The 15,102-nt window shown below is 41.6% G+C and overlaps 1 long non-coding RNA gene across 5 annotated transcripts in view; it reads right to left on the reverse strand.

Annotated features, from left to right (window-relative positions):
• LOC132837238 (uncharacterized) overlaps positions 1-13,466 on the reverse strand; it is a 50,274-nt gene extending 36,808 nt beyond the window's left edge. For 3 of the 5 annotated variants that reach the window (XR_009647443.1, XR_009647442.1, XR_009647444.1), the window contains exons 1-4: positions 13,222-13,466; positions 11,251-11,299; positions 4,559-4,666; positions 2,144-2,390 (exon numbers count right to left, since the gene is read on the reverse strand). This is a non-coding gene — a long non-coding RNA (uncharacterized LOC132837238). The remainder of the gene's footprint in view (positions 1-2,143; positions 2,391-4,558; positions 4,667-11,250; positions 11,300-13,221) is intronic. The other 2 variants (XR_009647445.1, XR_009647446.1) reach the window with 1 other exon arrangement.
• Between the last annotated feature and the right edge of the window lie 1,636 nt (positions 13,467-15,102).

Raw genomic sequence — 15,102 nt, forward strand, 5'->3', positions numbered from 1 at the left:
CGTAGTCATTCCTAAGGCTTGAGAATCCTTTGTTTAGAATGAGGCTGCGGAGTACTTGAAAGTGCATGGTAAAATAGGGCAGAGTCAGCACGGCTTTGTTAAGGAGAGGTCTTCCCTGACAAATCTGTTCAAATTCTTTGAGGAAGTAACAAGCAAGTTAGACCACACAGAGCTGGGAGATGTAATTGATTTGCATTTCCAGAAGGCCTTTGATAAGGTACCACACAGCAGGCTGCTAAACAAGGTAAAGGCAGAGAATTGGCTACCTGGCAGAAGGCAGAGAGTCAGGATAAAAGGATCTTTTACAGAATTGGCAGCCAGTGACTCATGGGCTTCCACAGGGGTCAATTTTGGGACCACAAATATTCATGTTCTACCTTAATGATCTGGACAAAGGAACTGAGGGTATTCTTACCACATTTGCACATGGGATAGATGTCGGTGGAGGGGCAGGTAGTGCGGAGGAGGTGCAGAGGGTGTAGAAGGATTTGAACAGGCTGCAAGAATGGACGAAGAAATGACAGATGGAATACAATGTGGGAAATTGTGAGGTTATGCACTCTGGTAGAAGGAATAAAGATGTTGATAATTTCCTGAACAGGGAAAGTATTCAGAAATCTCATAGGCAAGGGACTTTGGGAGTCCTAGTTCAGGAATACTTTTATGGTTAACTGGCAGGTTCAGTTGGCAGTTTGGAAGGCAAATGCCATTTTAACATTTATTTCAAGGAGGATATAACACAAGAGCAGAGATGTCCTGCTGAGGCTCTATCAGCTCTGGTCAGGCTGCATTTGGAATATTGTGAGCAGCTTTGGGCCCACTATCTCGGAAAGGATGTGTTGGAGGCAGCCCAGAGTACATTTACAAGAATGACCCCAGGATGAAGGACTTGTCAGAAAAACAGCAATTGAGGATAACTCCTGGGTCTGTATTCATTAGATTATATAAGTATGAAAGCATGAGGGGGATATAGGAAGGATAGAAATGCAGGTAAAAGAGAAGACAGTGTGGTGTTTTTGATTAAGGAAAACATTGCTGCTCTAACTAGAGAAAATATTTCTGAAAAGGATCATCCAGTGAAAATATCTGGGTTAAAATAAGAAAGGGATAATAAGATGGGACTGTACAATAGACCCCCCCACGCCCCCCCCCCCCAACAGAAGGAAACTGAGGAACAAATATACACAGATTTTAGATATATATAAGAGTATAAAGGCTGTAATAGTAGGTTTTTACAAACATTGTCTGGAAGTACCATTGTGTTAAAGGCTTGGATGGAGAAGAGACTTTTAAAATTCGAAGAAAATTTCTTAATCAACATGTAAATGTACCAAGAGAAGGAGCTTCATGTTCCAGGATACAAATGCTACAGGAAGCTTAGGAAGTGGGGGCAAGAGAGGAGGGGAGTGGCAGTTTTGATGAGGGATAGCATTACCACTGTACTTAGGGATGATATTCCTGGGAATATGTCCAGGAAGTTATTTGGATGGTACTGAGAAATAAGAAAGAGATGGTCATCTTGTTGGGATGGTATTATAGACTCCCTGATAGTCAGCAAGAAATTCAGAAACAAATTTGTAAGGAGACTTCAGTTCTCTATAAGAATAATACGGTGGATATGGTAGGGGATTTTAACATTCCAAATGTAGACAGGGACTGCCGTAGTGTTAAAGGTTTAAAAGGAGAGGAATTTGTTAAGTGTGTACAAGGCAAGTTTCTGATTTAGTATGAGGATGTTCCTGCTCGAGGAGATGCAAAATTTGACCTAGTCCTGGGAAATAAGGCAGGGTAGGTGACTGAGGTGTCAGTGGGGGAGCAGTTTGTAGCCAGCAACCATAAATCTGTTTGTTTTTAAATAGTGATGGAAAAGGATAGACTGGATCTAAAAGCTGAACTTCAAAATTGGAGGAAGGCTAACTTTGACAGCATTAGGCAAGAACTTTCAAAAGCTGATTGGGGCAGATGTTTGGAGGTAAAGTGAAGGCTGGGAAATGGGAAGTCTTCAAAATGCGATAACAAGAGTCCAGAGTTAGTTAGTATATTCCTGTTTGGGTGAAAGGAAAGGCTGGTAGGTGGCGGGAATGTGAGATGACGAGGGAAATTGAGGTTTTGGTTAAGAAAAAATGAACGAGTAAAAATTTACCTGGGGGGTGCAGTGAGAGAGAGACTCACTGAAATCCTTGTAGAGGGAGGAAGAGAGCTTCTTCAAGGAAGGCATCCTTGCAAGAGGATTCGCAGTAGGTTAAAATCTTCGAGTAAAAAACTCACTGAAATCCTTGTAGAGGGAGGAAGAAAGCTTCCTGATGAAGGGCTTATGCTCAAAACGTCGAATTCCCTATTCCTGAGATGCTGCCTGGCCTGCTGTGCTTTGACCAGCAACACATTTTCAGCTAAGAAAAAATGAAGCATATGTCAGGAATAAACAGAATAAATTGAGTGAATCCTTAGAGTATAAAGGTCGTAGGAGTATCCTTAAGAGAGAAATCCTGAGGGCAAAAAGGGACATGAGATAGCTTTGGCAAATAGAAGTAAAGAGAATGCAAAGTTTTTAGAAATAGATGAAGGACAAAGCAGTAACTAGGGAGAGAATAGGCCCTATCCATCAACAGATATTTAAGCTCTGATCTCCAGCATCTGCAGTCCTCACTTTCTCCCTCTCAAAGATCAGCAAGGCACCCGATGCGTGGAGCCATGGGAGATGGAGAAGATAGTAAATGAGTATTTTGCATCAGTGTACACTGTGAAGAAGGACATGGAAGATAATAGAATGTGGGAAAATAGATAGGGACATCTTAAAAAATGTCCATATTACCGAGGAGAAAGTGCTGGATGTCTTGAAATGCATAAAAGTGGATAAATCCCCAAGACCTGATCAGGTGCATCTTCAAACTCTGTGGGAAGGCAGGGAAGTGATTGCTGGGAACTTGAGATATTTTTATCATTGATAGTCACTGGTGAGGTGCTGGATGGCTGGAAGATTGTTAACTTGGTGCCACTATTTAAGAAAGGTGGTAAGGAAAAGCCAGGTAACTGTAGACCAGTGAGTCTGATATCGGTGGTGGGCAGGATGTTGGAGGGAATCCTGAGAGACAGGATTGACATGCATTTGGTAAGGCAAGGACTGATTAGGGATAGTCAGCATGGCTTTGTGCATGGGAAAACATGTGTCACGAACTTGAATGAGTTGTTTTGAAGAAGTAACAAAGAGGATTGATGAGGTCAGAGTGGTGGATGTGGTATTTCTAGCCTTCAGTAAAGGCATTCAACAAGGCTCTTCATGGGAGATTGGTTAGCAAGGTTAAATCTCCTGGAACACAGGGAAGGTAGCCAATTGGATGCAGAACTTGCTCAATGGTAGAAGACAGGTGTGGTGGTGGAGAAAAGATGCTTTTCAGACTGGAGGCCTGTGACCAGTGGTGTGCCACCAGTATCAGTGTTGGATCCACTGCTTTTCATCACTTATGTGAAAGATTTGGATTTGAACATAGCAGGTATAGTTAATAAGTTTTCAGATGACACCAAAATTGGACAGCAAAGGAGGTTCCTTCAAAGTACAACAGGGTCTTGATTTGATGGGCCAATGGGCTGAGGAGTGGCAGATGGAGTTTTATTCAGATAAGTCTGGGGTGCTGTATTTTGGAAAGGCAAATCAGGGCAGGACTTATACACTTAATGGTAAGATCATGGGGAGTGTTGCTGAACAAAGAGACCTTGGAATGCAGGTTCATAGGTCGTTGAAAGTGGAGTCGCAAGTAGATAGGACAGTGAAGGCGGCGTTTGGTAGGTTTTCTTCATTGATCAGTGCATCGAGTATAGGAGTTGGGAGGTCGTGTTGTGGCTGTGCAGGTCATTGGTGAGGCCAGTTTTGGAATAGTGCATGCAATACTGGTTTCCTTCATATTGGAAGGAAAGTGAAATGTTGAAGGGTTCAGAAAAGATTTACAAGTAATTTGTCAGGGTTGAAGGATTTGAACTATAGAGAGAGGCTGAACAGGCTAGGGCTGACCTCATAGAGGTTTATAAAATCATGAGGGACAATGTCTCTTCAGTGAGGTGGGAGAGTCCAAAACTAGAGGCATAGATTTAAGGTAAACGGGGAAAAATTTTAAATGGACCAAAGTGGCAACTTTTTCATGCATAAGATGTTATGAGTAAGGAATGAGCTGCCAGAGGAAGTGGAGGAGGCTGGTACAATTACAACATTTAAAAGGCATCTGGATGGGGACATGAATAGAAGGGTTCAAAGGGATATGGGTCACGTGCTGGCAAATGGGACTAGATTAGTTTCTGACATCTGGTTGGCATGGATGAGTAGGACCAAAGAGTCTGCTTCAGTGCTGTACATCTCGATGACTCAAAGGCTGTGAATGATAACATTTATTGGAAATGGGGTGATGTGAATTGAGAATGGAGAGGAATAAAAAAAGTTATAATTGCTTGGTGTTATTTGACTATTCTTGTGAAAACTTCTCTCCAGCAATTGAGCTCCATGTGTGCCTAATTCAACTGCTTTGTGACTGTGGAAAGTATGTTTTTCAGTCTGATAGCGATAACATACCTGCTGTTTGTTAGAAGGAACTGATCACACTTGGCTTCATAGCGAGAGAATGTTATACTGTCTTGCTCCTTCATGTAATTGTCTGGAGGACAGGAGAAGAGACATCCCCTGTAAATCAACATTAAGTGAGTTTGACAGTATCAAACCTTTCAATGTAATATTCATTTTATAATCATGAGGCTGTGTTTCTTTCAAGCCAGCATTTCAATCAGAACTACAGGTCTGACTCCATTCTTGGCCTGATGTTGCTTTTTGTCTGGTGATTGTAACAAAAGAAATCTATGCCAATTCACTGGGAACCAGATACTAACCAACACTTCTACAGCTCCACAGTGGAGCTACCCAAAACAAGTTTGTATCTGGATCTGAGAGTTTCCTTATCAATCCATACCTGTCAGTTCCTGTGAGGTGAATGTGGGAGTACGGCTGTCAATCTGTACCTGTCAGTATCGGCCATGCAAATGTAAGAGTTAATATAGTTATCAATCTCTCCCTGTCACTCTCTGAAATGTCCAAAATGTATTTGCTAGAGAGTGACAGGGACAGATTGATCACTACATTCACACATTCACATAGTATAAACTGACAGGTATCGATTGATAACTGAACTCATATCCACAGAGTAGAAACTGGCAGGGACTGATTGATAAATACATTTTAAATAAATAGGATCAGTCCTTATATGCTTCACTGATGGGGATGGGTGAGTTTAGTCATCAATATATACTTGTCAGTTTCTGCCATCGTGAATGTGTGAATTTACTTAACAATATTTCCCTAACAGTTTCTGCTGTGTATCTGGCAGTGTAGTTATCAACCTGAACCTGTCAGTTTCAGCTTTGAGAACGGATGTGTCATTCTCAGCATCTCCCTGTCAGTTTCTGCTGTATGAATATTAAATGCAGTCATCAACTTGTACCTGTCAGTATCTTCTATGTGAATGTAGATATTGATCTCTACCTGTCAGTTTTAGCTATAATCAATTTCTCAGTGCAATTATCAAACAGTACCTGTCAGGTTTTGCTATTTGACACCAGAGTGTCATTGTCAATCTGTTTCTATTAAGTCAATTTGAGAGAGTCAATACCAATCTGTCCCTGTCAGATTCTTCCCTGTCAATATGTGAATAGTACAGTTATCATTCTCTACCTGTCAATTTCTTTTTGTCAAAGTGAAAGTGCAGTTGTCTATCTGTACTATTCAGATTCTATTGTATGAATACATAAATAGTTATCAATCTATAACTGTCAGTTTCTGCTTGGTGAATATGTCTGTGTTATTGTCAATTCCTGCCAATTTATGCTATGTGAATGTGTGAGCTGAGCTTTCATCTGTCACTATCAATTTCTGCTTTGTGAATAAGAGAGTTCAGTTATCAATCCTTCCTGTCAAGCACTGTAATGTCAGAGTTTGAATGTATTTATTCATCTTTTCCTGCCAGGTTGTGTGACTGTAGCTATCGACCTGTACCTCTCAGATTCTGCAACATGTGAGTGTACTTATCCACTTGATTTGATCTGATTTATTATTGTCACATGTACAGAGATATAATGAAAAGTATTGTTTTGAGTGCCTTTCAGGCAGATCATATCATTCAAAGTGCATTAGGGCAATAGAACAGAATCTGGAATACAGTGTTAATGGTGCAGAGAAGGTGCAGAAAGAGAGAGAGAATATTACATTAAAATTTAAGAGGTCCATTCAAAAGTCGAATAACAGCACAAAATCAGTTCTTGAATCTGTTGGACAGTATATTCAAACTTCTGTATTTTCTACCTGACAGACCAGGGTGGAGGAGTGTAGAACCGGGGTCAGATGGGTCTTTGATCATGTTGGTTGCTTTCCCAACACAGGAGGAAGGCAAATGGAGGCTTTGGATGAAAGGCTGCTTTCAGTGGGCCTTGTTCACAACTGACTGTAATTTCTTGTGGTCTTGGGCAGAACAGTAGCCATACCACACTGTGACACATCCAGATAGGTGGCGCATCGATAAAAATTTGCAGGAGTCTTTATAGACATGGTGAATTTCCTTAGCCTCCTTAGGGTATCTGCTTGGTGAATATGTTTGGGTAATTGTCACTCTAAGCCTGCCGGTTTCTACTCTGTGAATAGGAGAAATTAGTTTTTAACAGTCCCTGTCAGGTTTTGCTTTGTGAAGGTTTAGTTAAGTTTCGTTAAGAATTCTTCCCAATCAGGGTCCGAATTGTAAATGTGAGTGCATTTATCAATGTTTTCCTGACAAATTTTCTTTTGTGAACATGTGAATGTAGTTATCAATTTTCCCTGGTAGTTTCTGCTCTGTGAATATGAAAATGCAGTTATTAATCTCTAAATGAAAACCAAAGAACTGCAGATGCTGGAAATCAGAAACAAAATCAAATTGCTGGAAAAGCTCAGCAGGTCTGACAGAGTCTGTGGACAGAAATCAGAGTTAAAATTTCCAGTCCAGTAATCCTTCCTGAGAACTGATGGTAGCCAGGAAATGATTAGTTTTTCTGCAGAAGGTAGGGTATGTTGAAGGGTCAGGAGTAATTGTGGTTCTGTTCGCCAAGCTGGAAGTTTTTGCTGCAAACGTTTCGTTCCCTGGCTAGGGAACATCATCAGTGCTATTGGAGCCTCCTGTGAAGCGCTGCTTTGATGTTTCTTCCGGTATTTATAGTGGTTTGTTCTTGCCGCTTCCAGGTGTCAGTTTCAGCTGTACTAGTTTGTATGTGGGGTCCAGGTCGATGTGTCTGCTGATGGATGTTCTTGCCGCTTCCGGGTGTCAGTTTCAGCTGTAGTGGTTTGTATATGGGGTCCAGGTCTATGTGTCTGTTAATGGAGTTTGTGGATGAATGCCATGCCTCTAGGAATTCCCTGGCTGTTCTCTGTCTGGGCAGCCAGGGAATTCCTAGAGGCATGGCATTCATCCATTAACTCCATTAACAGACACATAGACCTGGACCCCATATACAAACCACTACAGCTGAAAATGACACCCGGAAGCGGCAAGAACATCCATCAACAGACACATCGACCTGGACCCCACATACAAACTACTACAGCTGAAACTGACACCCGGAAGCGGCAAGAACAAACCACTATAAATACCGGAAGAAACATCAAAGCAGCGCTTCACAGGAGGCTCCAATAGCACTGATGATGTTCCCTAGCCAGGGAACGAAACGTTTGCAGCAAAAACTTCCAGCTCGGCGAACAGAACCACAACAACGGACCCCGAGCTACAAATCTTCAACCAGACTTGGTCAGGAGTAAATTGTAGATGGATGTAGAATCCAAAGATCATGGTCAGACGAGGAAGGTGAATCACTATTAACAGGAACTGTTCGTGACTGCTGGTGTATAATAGCAGACCTTGTGATAACAAGGCCTGGTGTGAGAGGTTCTGGGTAATGAGTTGGGAGAGCTCTAGCCCTAGTTGTAAAACTCAATATTGGGTCCACAAGGCTGTTGTGTTCCCAAGCAGAAAATGAGGTACTGTTCATCCAGCTTGTACTGAGTTTTAGCTAGAGCACTGCAGCAAGTCTGAGGCAGAAATGTTCTTCAGGGATGAAAATGTGTTGCTGGAAAAGCGCAGCAGGTCAGGCAGCATCCAAGGAGCAGGAGAATCGACATTTCGGGCATGTGACCTTCTTCAGGAATCAAAGTTGTTCAGGGTGAGGACCAGTTCAGTCAGTCGAAGGAGGGTGTCAGTGGAAGGGTACTGGTTGGTACGGCAGGAAAGGAAGAAGCGGAGGGCTTTGAGTCCTTTGTGATGGGGGAATGGCGGTGTACAGGGACTGAATGTCCAGGGTGAAGATAAGGCATTGGGGACCGGGGAAGCGAAAATCATGGAGGAGGTGGAGGTGGTAGGTGGGTGGTGTCCCGAACGTAGGTGGGGAGTTCTTGGACTAAGGGGGACAGGACCGTGTTGAGGTATGCAGAGATGAGTTCTGTGGGGCAGGAGCAGGCTGAGACAATGGGTCGGCTGGGGCAGTCAGGTTTGTGGATTTTGGGCAGAAGGTAGAAACGGGTGGTGCTGGGTTGTGGGACTATGAGGTTGGAGGCGGTGGATGGGAGATCCTCTCAGCTGATGAGGTTATGGATGGTCTGGGAGATGATGGTTTGGTGGTGGGAGATGGGGTCATGGTCAAGGGAGCAGTAGGGGGAGATGTCTGCGAGTTGGCATTTAGCCTCAGTGGTGTAAATCATGGAACTGATGTTCATCAGGGAATTGGGTGGTGTGTTGAAGTAGCTGGCAAGTGGAAGCTCAGGGTCTTGTTTTCTGGACGGAATGTAGGTGTTTGGCAAAGTGGATACCCAATCTACACTCACTTTCCCCAGAAGAGACAAGACCACATAGCAGCTAAGAAAATGCGCACACTCAGTTCTGAGGAAGGGTCACTAGACCTCAAATGTAACTTTGATTTCTTCTGTTATCAATCTCTACCTGTCAGTTTTCCCTATGAATATCAGAGTTTCATTATCAAACCGTACATGTCAATTTAAGTAATTTGAAACAGTGTCATCAATCTGTTCCAATGATTTTCTGCTTTGTGAATGAGAATGTCTTCTTCTAAAATGTCCTGCCACATGCATTTGAGTGTGATTGACCAATCTGTCCCTGTTATATTCTGCTCTGTGTAACTCAAGATGTAGCTGTGAATCTGTATTTGTCAACGTCTAGTTTATAAATTTGCAAATGCATTATCAGATTGTACCTGCCAGTGTTTTGAAGTGTGTATGGGGTTTGGGGGTGTGTGCTTAAGTATCATGCTCTCCCTTTCGGTTTCTGCAGAGTGAATATGTGAGAACAGTCATCAATCTCCGCCTTTCAGTATTTGTTGTGTCTACATGAGAGTTCAGGAATTGAGCAAAACTTGTCAGTTTGTGCTGTGTGACTGAACGTCAAGTGCTCAATCAGTGCTAGTCACTTTCAACTCCCATGCATCAAAAGTTGCTTAATTCGCTGACAGCCAATAATATTCTATGAGTCCAATGGTGACAAGGAACCTATTTTTGTTTGCCTTCTGGTTCACTAATGTCCTTTAAGGAAGGAAGCTGCCATCCTTACCTGGTCTGGCCTACATGTGTCTCCAGACCCACAGCAATGTGGCTCTCACATAACTACCCCAGTTAGGGATGGGCAATAAATGCTGGCCTAGCCAGTGATTCCGTCATCCTGTGAATGAATTGAGGAAAAATAATTCTCTGTGACTGTGATTGATTCTGTGATAGTAGATTTTAGGGTGTTGTGATTGGGCCTTAATCTCTTCTGCATTATGTCATTTATGGTAGAGTCACAGAATTGGTACAGCCATTCAGCCCATTTGTGTCCAGACTGGGACATTCTGTTCTTCACCTATTCCCCATACTAGTTTCCATTAACTGTTGGGATTCTGAACTTTATTCACTCACTGCCAGTATCTCTATCTAAATGCAAATTTGAGATTATTTCTGCAGTTACCTGTCTTTGATAAGTATAGTACCAGTTTTGTTTTGTGGGCAACAGCATCCAGTAGAGTATGTGGATCTCGTTCTCTTTCCATGTTCAGTTGTGTTTTTTTGGTCTGAGCGTTGGATAAACTGTATCAATATTCACTAACCCTTTGTGATTGAGGGATTAATGTTATCTTTGCCTTGAATCTGAATTTTATTGCATTCAGACTTTTTAAATATATTTTGTGTATGCAGTAATCTTCATCAGTTGCTGCTGGACACTAAGATATAACATCTGACACTAACTGAAACAATTAATGGTTTGGTGAATCAATTTATAACTGTCCATATTTGGAAATACCTGGGCCTAATTTTTTTTTCCCCTTTCAACATTAAGTGTGTGTGTGTGTGTGTTTTCTGTTGTGCTACCAATCTGTGTCACTTGAAAGGAGTGGCACTCGTCTATATCACACTGACACTTTTTTATGTTGCCTTGTGTTTCCTGTTCTAAATGTCATGATCTGATACACTTTATGAGGTGGGTTTAATGCCTTATAAGTCAGTGTTTCCTATATTAAAAAAGTATGAAAATGCTTCTGCATTACTCAGACCCTCAACCACAATGTGAGTGTGGACAAAGTGTGTGTTCATCAGCACCAGGCTCAGTGTGAGAATGAGATTCATTCACTCTCTGATACTAGATATCAATGTGCTCCTTATTCTTGGTTATTGCGTTTCACAGTGCTTCAGTGTCATCCAAATTGAAACATGTCACTTTTAGTAACTGCTACTGTACTTCAGTGTTCAAACTTCTGCTACTTGACATGAATGAGGTACTATCCATTGCCACTGGAGTCAGCTTCTGTCTGTGAAAGTGGATGTTTGTATATCTGTTAATCTCTAGCACTGCACATGTAGTTCAATGATGTCCACAGCCAATGTTCTTTAGCTTTAGCCTGTAGGATCCATGGATAATTGAGCATGCAACACATTGCAGCAGAAAAACATCTGTGCTTTTCTTCAGAATCAAGGGGAGAAAAGCAATGGACTTTTGTAACTCCTATTTTGCAGAGTCTAACCGGGAACAATAGGGATATCCAAGTCTGGTTTTCAGAATGCTATCAATTTTTGCATTGTGACATGTTTTAACCAATGAATTAATGATCAGTATTCACCGAATCCATTTGCAATGAAATGAACACTTCAACTGCATTCCAGCTGACTGACCGCAGTGTTCCTTGTACCAGAAAGAGAATTGGTTCTATTTTACTTACCCATGTGGACATGATCTGGTGCAAACCGTTAGCAGACTCTTGTGTTGCTCTATGGTAGGGAGGGAGAAATGAAAAGGACTTTTATTTTCCACCATTCTGTGAAGAATAGTTCAGTAAATTGAATTTGACAATTTAAATATCAACTCCTGTTGAAACAAAAATGAGCAGCTTAACAAACTGACCAATTTTGGCTCTCTTTCATTCTGCAATGCTTTAAATAGTAATGATCCAATTCCAATGACTCCTTCAGAACACTATATCCTGATTCCTTGTTTTTTTTATACAATAATGAAGGGAGGTTCAAGAGGAATGCAGGGCTCTTCATAGAAAATCAAAAGGAATTTTGAAATACATATAGAATAATTTTAAAAGTCTTTCTTGCTGGACAGAAAAATAAAATAACTACAAAATGGAGAATGAGGTTACGATACAGATGGAGAAGACAGCTTCTTTGCTGCCATGATAGCTTTACGAAAATGGAATGCTGGTTGAAAGGAATGAGAATTGTTAGCTCAGTCAACTGTTCTGTTGTTATAGACTGTCTTTGATCAGTCAGACTTAATAATTTGAAGAGACTTATTCTGTGCTGTAAATTTCTTTGACTTGAGATCTGAGAGTAGAAATCAGTTTGACGAAATGCTTTCTGCTAGTTGCGGTGTATATGGATTTTCATTACTTTTCGATGTTGGAATGAGTATTTCAGGATGGCGTACAAATTGGCACCAATTGTAAATCAGTCAGTAGCTGTGTGTGAGAGAATGGTGTGTGTGCATATGTATGCAAGCACACATAAGAGGGTGGGTTGGAGATGGTGGTTGTGTGTACGTCAGGCTTTGGCTCAGAGGTTCATTTGGAATTTACACTGTTTAGTTGTTGTGCCTTTCACATAGGACTTCTATTTATCAAAAGATTAATTTTATCCTTCTCAGTTACTGATAATGCCAAAGTTTCCTTCTATATCCTCAGAAATCCTTGCTGTAACAATGTAACAGAATGATCTGTTTGTTGACCTTGACTGTAACTTTAAAATTACCTTCATTACATGTGGAATTAATACATTTCCTGAATGGATATTTCATAAGCGGATACAATCTATCCCTCTTTGATATTGCAAATAATAATTGACTCAGTATCATGACATTTATTGGAACTGAGCTGTTGTGCATTGAGTATAGGGAGAAATCAAAAAATATATTGCATCACTTGTGTTTGACTCTTGGATTGAATGTGTACTTCTGGAAATTAAACTCAATCCACTCTGACTGTGGAAAGGATGTTCTCCAATCTAACAACAGTAAATACATGGTATTCATGTTAGAAGCAGCTGGTCACACTTGGCTTTGTACTGAGGAAATATTACATTGTCTTGGTCCATCAATCATTTGCCTGGAGGAAGACAAGAGGGATATTTCCTGTAAATCACCATCAGCTAAGTAGAAAGACGTCAACTTATCAATGCAATGTTCAGGTCATGATAATGGTAATTCTTTGCTTTTAAACAGGGCAACGTGAACAGAACAAGGACTGGTTACACTTTAGCTCTGAGCTCCTCCCAGTCTTTTTTTCTGTTTGCGAAATTCTAAAACAATTTACTAAGGTACAAAAACTAACCAACATATGCAAGTTCAATATTCCTTTCCCAATACATTAACTGTTGAAAGAAGAACAACAGACACTATTATAACATTTAGATATACTGTCCTTTAATTACCTACTATTCAATGTCTATTCACAACAAACAGCATGAATCAGGAGCCAAACAATGAATTTCCATCAGAGTTTAGGTAATTTAAAAACTACAAGAATGTCCCACAGCAGCTTCTTCCCGCTCTGCCTCCGTCAGCAGGTCCACATACAGCCCGAGAAAAGCCTCTCTCTTTCCCCCCCCCAGCCCGCTCACTCCAAGTTCCAGGACCAGTTCCTGCTCCGCTCGGCCTCTTACAAACAGCCCCCGGTTCTCCCTGAACTCACCCCGAATCAATTCCCGTCTCGAAACCGCCTCTGTGTCCCAGGCTCACATCCCGATGTGCTGCTGGAAGGAGCCTGCTGTTCCCTGGCTTCCCTGGGCACTGATCTCTCTATTGCGGTCTGTTTCAAACAAACCTTTTGCACTCACTGAGTAAATGCTCCTGAATGGCAGCGCTGGAGGAGGGCCTCACGCATTTGTTCATCTCATCCGTAACATTTCACCTTTGGCGGAAGGGCAGTATCGCGCATGCGCCTAAGGAACAAGGAATAAATTATACATATTAAACTGACTGTGATAGTAGCGGTGATAAATCCAGCGCAATATTGGTGATTGGGATTAAAGTACAAATATTACATCCAAAAAAAAGGAATGTTTTCTCTAGAGCAGAGATGACTGCGGTGGGAACACATGATTGAAGTATAAACGATTTATGAGGCGTGTGGGTCCAGGTTGAATAGAGAGAAGCTGTTTTCCTTGTTTGAGCGAGCAATCAGAAGTTATGCTTGGGTAATGATATGATAATGATAAGGATTCTCGCTATGCTGAAGGGTTAGATGTAAAGATATTGAGGGAATTTCAGAAAAATCTTCTCACGCAGCAAGTGATGGAAATCTGGAAGACACTGCATGCGAAGGTAGTGGAGGCCAGAAACTTTAAAAAGTATTTGGATGAGCACTTCAAATGTCAGTTCCGGAGCCACCATTCACGGTGGGATATGAACGGCGAATATCTCCCCAGGCAAACCTAAAAGAAACATGTCTCCGTCTTTGAGTACGAGGAGCAGATGCATCTCACGATTGGCGGTCCATGCCTTTAGTCCTATGCCTAGTAGACTCGATCCTGGGTCTCTGGCGTTGTTTTCTCCGATATCAGATTACAGTAAATGAGGCATTCTGCTGTCGATGTGAGATTATCAAAATGTACCGAGATCAAACCAGAGCAGCTGCAGGACTGCGACAGCAAATGTGGAGTTTTTGCTGGTATCAGAACTAGTGCAAAAAGGCTGGGCGATATTAAAATATTCTCAAGACGATTAATGAGCTCAGTCGGAAGAACGTTCTGTAATGTTTAATCAACATATCGGAGTGCTTTCAAAATGTGAAATGAAGAGATTAATTGCAGATGACAGTTCTTGGCGCTTTGTTTTTGTTTCTGCCAGTTATTTAGGTCCAAAAAAAGGGGGGGAAAGTAGAAAGAGATAGATGCAGTTAGGCAAATGAATGAGCGACAGAGATTGTCTGAAGTATATATATAACCTAATTAACAAGTCTTGATGAATTCCCCTCTGAACAACGTTCTCCCTTTTTATAAATCATTTTTCTCTGTAAAACATACTCCGTTATTTGTGGAATGGCGGGCTTTTCAAATTGGAAGGAAAGGGGTTGATGATTTGGCGCTGGCATCAAGAGAAGAGAATGTACCCTCTCTTCTCCCTGCCTCTCGGGAGCATACTAAACACCAGTGAATCTGTTTTCTTTCTATTTGCTGCTATTTGCTCAAGTCACTCTCTAATATTTGATTTCTCTGGGAGCGACAAGCCCCGGTTGAGGTCTGAGCCCTGAGTGTCCCCAGTGGGAAACAAAAGAAATGCTCCTTTTCTTACAGACCCAGGGGATCTGTATGATACATTACACATTTATTTTTTTAATTTCCAAAACTCCGCGCGGGTTCTGTTGTGTTGCAGAAGAGTGTAAATGAGGCTTGCAGCTGTCGGTTAGAAGCTTTCAAAACGAATCGAGGTCAAACCAGAACAGTCGCCGGACTGGAATTGTTAATGTGGAGCTTTTGCAATAAGGGGGCACGGTATTAAAATAATACCTAAAGGCGGCGTTTATTGTTAATGCGCTCATGCCGAAGAACATTCATGAAATCATCACAGGGCT

This window comes from Hemiscyllium ocellatum, chromosome 49 (assembly GCF_020745735.1).
Source record: "Hemiscyllium ocellatum isolate sHemOce1 chromosome 49, sHemOce1.pat.X.cur, whole genome shotgun sequence".
Lineage (NCBI taxonomy): Eukaryota > Metazoa > Chordata > Chondrichthyes > Orectolobiformes > Hemiscylliidae > Hemiscyllium > Hemiscyllium ocellatum.